This window comes from Mustela putorius, unplaced genomic scaffold (genome assembly GCF_011764305.1).
Source record: "Mustela putorius furo isolate JIRA1106 unplaced genomic scaffold, ASM1176430v1.1 tig00004033_pilon_pilon_pilon, whole genome shotgun sequence".
NCBI lineage: Eukaryota > Metazoa > Chordata > Mammalia > Carnivora > Mustelidae > Mustela > Mustela putorius.
In genome coordinates, this window is record NW_025422169.1 from 4,812,104 (window position 1) to 4,816,773 (window position 4,670).

Here is a 4,670-nt window from a genome sequence, read left to right on the forward strand (position 1 = left end):
TTTCTGAAAGCATCTGTTTTCAGCTGTGACCTGGCAACACCATTTTGCCAAATGCTGCCTTCCCAGCCCCTGGCTCTTTCTGCAAAAGAGGGAAAGGGATTGCCCACACATGTGGCTTATTCTAGGAAGGTGTTTCCAATAGAGTTAACAAATAGCATACTAACAGGACCTTGCTTCTGTTGTGTGGCCAGAATGCAAACGGGACTGAGTGCTGTCCTTCAAAAGTGCAGGTGACAGGATGTTGTGTAATTACATCACAGGGAAAAAAAAAGGGTGATGAGAGCTCATGGTCAAAAAGAACACAGTGTGCCCCAAATAAGCATCTCACCTGGAAATGAAAAGGACAGGAAGTTAATATGGCCATCACGGGACTTTGAAAAAACAGAAAAAATTTACTTTGTAACTTCCATTATTTTGTTGTATTCATGGTCGCCAAATGGCTTGGAAACTGTCTGAGGGCATCATAAATGATTTATGCCGTAATCTATTAGAGGCTTTTGCCGCAAAACGGAGGGAAGATAATTTTTCCGGAAAACCAAGATTTCCTACAAGATTGTTTCTATTTGCTTCCTTTTATCAACAGGTAATGCTTTCACTCAACCACCAAAAAATGGAGATAGTCGTATAAGAACAAAAAACTGTCAGTGTGGTTTAATTAGAGAATGCAAGGTGAACAGAACTCCTGTCGAATGTCTGGTTAGAAAAAAAGGTGGGTTACTTTACAGAATGCTGCGAAATATTACTTTAAACTGTGGTTTCCTTTTGAAAGTGTCTGGAAATCAAACTGCCTAGATTATTACACAGTTCACTGAGTTTTAGTTTGACAAAGACTATCCATTGGGCTATGTGTCTTAGAAGCAAGATTTAAATGAATAAACACAGATAAAACATGGTGCCCACTGCCAGGTTCAAATAACTTAGTTTTTATTACCGTTACCAAGCAGCAAAATGGCCATCCAATTTTCTACATATGCTACTTTTGAACAGAAAGACCTTTAGCAAAGAACTGAACGTCCGGGTCTTGGTTTACTCATAAAAGTAAAAGGCCTAATCAGATGTTCATTTGGAGACTTCTGAGAGTCAACATTTGGTGATTTTCCTCCTTATCCCAAATAAAGAAGCAAGGAAACTGCTCTGATTTAACTGTGAGGCCTCTGCCTGCATAACTGGGAGAATCTGGTAAAAGAAACCTTATTTGTAATCATTTGAATTGGGAATGATCTCCCAGGGAACATGACCTCCCTGATGGTTACTTCGTTAGAAAATATCCTGGCAAAATATTCTCTGAGGAGCAATCCTACCTTATTTAAAAGGTCTCACCATTTATCTTTATAGCCACGCGTAAGCTGTTTTGCATATCGCGGGTTTTCCTTTGGTTGTTTAACTTAGCTTTTTTATTTTAAGAAACGAATAGAAGCCAAAACAAGTAGAAAATCTGATAACTTTCATAATATGAACCAGGAAGATAATCCGAACCTGGTGATAACGATGACAAAATGTTGTTTACTAATTATGATGCTAAAAGTGACCTTTGTTCTTTTGTGGCACCTACCACTGTTAAGCAGTTGCCATATTTTCACATTTAGGGATCCTGAAGTTGGAATGTGTGAAGCTTTGTCCTGGGAACCTGTGGGGCTCAGGTTCCCCATTCAAAACAGAAGGAGTCCAGCTGAATGGGATCCTGGCTCTTTGCCAGGTGTGAATGTGACGTCTGTCCCTGTGGCCCCACCTGAGTCCAGCATCCAGCCGATAACCCCAGGACAACTCAGCGGTGGGTTTGGTCCCCAAGGCTGTATCCAGAATACACTGGATCCAATACGTTTTAAAATTCAGATGTACGTTTTCCTTTTAGATTGAAATACAAGCCCACACCTGCGTTCCATCAGACCCCGTCGAGCGCTGGGACAGCTGCCCATACTCTAGCCCCCTGAGGATTCTAGGGGCAAGCCCCGGGGAGGGTGTGGGCTGTGGATGTTGGGCACAGGGAGGAGGCTTTGTTGGTCCCACATTAATTTTCACTATCTTCACTTTGTGTACTTTTATGGCAATGCAAACATACAAACTAACTGGCCCCCAACCCCCTAACTTTTATTAGTTTTGCAATTCAGTAATTGAAGGGTTTTATTACAGAACCACTAGCAAGTCCCAGACTCCTATTACTTGGCGTAGAAATAAATGAAGACCAACCGAATGAGAAAAGCAAGACTCTTCACGGGGAGCTTGCCGGAGCATGGGACTCGGCCACAGGACTTGGCCACGGGACTCAGCTACCACCACGTGCTTTCGGGAGGGACCGAGACACTTTCTCCTGGCTCTGGGGGCACCCCGACAGAGGCCGTTGGCGCATGGAAGCTGGGGTGGCTGAGCGGAAGTGGGGCACCCATGTGGGTGGTTAGGGGAGCCCATCTTTCTCTGTGTGGTTCTGAGTTAGCGGGTGGGGAGAGCAGTGAGAATGGGGGAAGCTGGTCATTTGTGCCCAGGTCCTGACTCTCGGGCCGATTGCTGTGGAGCTTGGGATCAGAGTTCTGTGTCATCGATGGTCCGGATGTGTCCTTTTGCAGACCAGACGGTCTCTCCGGGTAAGCATGTGCCGGTGGTGGTTCCACCGTCTCTACGAAGGAGAGACTTAAAGGGATGGTTTGTGGCTGGAGAGTCAGGGGGCCTGTTAGGGAGCTGTGTGTGCATCGGAAACTCGCTGACTCTACCTGGGTTATTTGTTTATTTGGAGGGGCTCTGGCGTCCATGGCGCTGGGTGTGGTGATGCTTCTAGAGTGCACATGTGAGCAGCAGAAAGGCTCTGAGAATGGGCACCAACCAATTCCAGGTCCTAAATCGAACATTCCCGTTCTGTGCCAGACTCCGCTCACGGGGTCCGCTAACCCAATAATGTGCTTCGCGGGTCCTGGGGAAGCTCCTGTGAAAATGATGGCTAGGAAGCCGGGCGAGGGGACCCCTGCGGGGCGAGCGGGGCCGACGGGCTTCGGAGTCACTTGAACAAAACCAAATACTAACTATGGAAATTAACCATTCCTCAAACTAATTGATTTATAAGATGAATGGTCCTCTCAGAACCAAAATAATGATATTAAATGGCAGAGTAACTGCATTCGGGGTTATTGAAAGGAAGGAAAATCTCTGCTCCGACTGGAGTTAATGGCCTGCCCCTGCCCTTCTGTCAACCTCTTCCGCTCGGAATATATATATTTTCTCTCTTCTCCCATCCGCGGATTATTAATACCCAAATGACTATTGGATTAATTCACACATCACAATAAAACAAAATTATGAGGTGAATATTACTCCCATATTTTGAGTACTCCCCGAAGTGCCTTTTGGTTGATTAGAGTGATTTTTCATTTCGAACGTGAAGATACTGATTTTTAAATGAAGAATTTCTCCCAGACGTGGTACCTCCATGCATATTGTCATTTCACACTTGGATAGAGACGCCCGTCTGAGGCATCCAAAGCCTGTGGTTGATCTCTGTCTGTTTTATAACCAGCCATGGGTTGCCTAGAAGACACAGACAGTGTCGTTCCCGACTAGAAACATCTAGACCCCTGAAGGGTCAGAGATTTTGCCCAATTTGCAACCAACAAGTGAGGCTGCCCCAGTTTTGTGGACGCTCCCAGCAGACAGAGACCTCACGTCAGAGGGAAAGGGCTTGACGACTCTTGGTGCAGCAGGCACCTTGAGTGTGTTGTTTGCTGAGTCAGGACCACTGCTCCCCAGAGGGAGGAGGCCATCAGGTCCAGACAGAGGTATGCACGTGCCATGGGGGGGTTGTAGCAGAGGAGCCCTGAATTTGGAAAGCCTGATCTGTTGTACTGGGCACACAGCAGGTCTTCCCTTTGCTCCAGAAAGAGACAGTGTATCCTCTATGTGGTTTGCTATTGATACCATGAAAAGATGAGAAACCCTCCACTTGGGCGATGCAACAAAAGTCAGGAGACCTCCCCAAATACGGCGAGTTTTCCCACGAGCATGCCACGCCATTGGCCACTGTGAGAAACCTGACCAAGAGAGGAAGGAGCCTAACCCATTCAGTTTGCCTCCTATAACATTTAACCTGGGCTTCTATCGTCAGGACCCCGGGATCAGGATGGTGGTCGGTAGGTGGCACAGAAGGGCCATCTCGACTGTCAGGCCACCGGGGAGTGGCTTCTGCTGTACAAGGTGCATCATTGTGGGACCACAAATGGAGAGCCTGGCCCTGATTATGTTCATGGCCCCAGGGGTGTGGTTGGAGGAGCAGCCTGGTGGACGCGAGGTGGGCTCCATCGGCCAGGAGCAGGCCAAGTGGCCTCCCTCCCCCAGAGACCAATGACTGGGCCCCGGCAACAGCCCAAAAGCCAGCAGAGAGATGAAAACAGTGGGTCAGTACGAGCTCTGGCCAGATCCACGAGGATGGCTTGGGGTTCTGCCCATGGAGTGCAGTGACCACACCCATGGTCCCTTCCCTTTCGTGGGAGCTGAGCAGGAACGGCCATAGCAGCTCAGAGGACATACCCTCCGGTTTCAAGTTGGGTGCATGGTCTGCAAACAAGGCCTGCAGGGAAATCTGTACAGGCTGAGGGCCCCGTAAGTCTGGAACTTGGCTTTACCAGGAGAAAGCTTTCCCCACTGCCCAGAGCACATTGACTGCTTTTTCATAGAAAGCGGCGATGCTG

General features: G+C 47.7%; 1 long non-coding RNA gene across 1 annotated transcript; it reads left to right on the forward strand.

The window, feature by feature from the left end:
- Nucleotides 1-587: 587 nt before the first annotated feature.
- Nucleotides 588-3,272, forward strand: LOC106006367. The gene is made up of 3 exons (XR_006604448.1): nt 588-709; nt 1,587-1,771; nt 2,131-3,272. It is a non-coding gene; the product is annotated as an uncharacterized LOC106006367 (long non-coding RNA).
- The last annotated feature ends 1,398 nt before the right edge of the window (nt 3,273-4,670 follow it).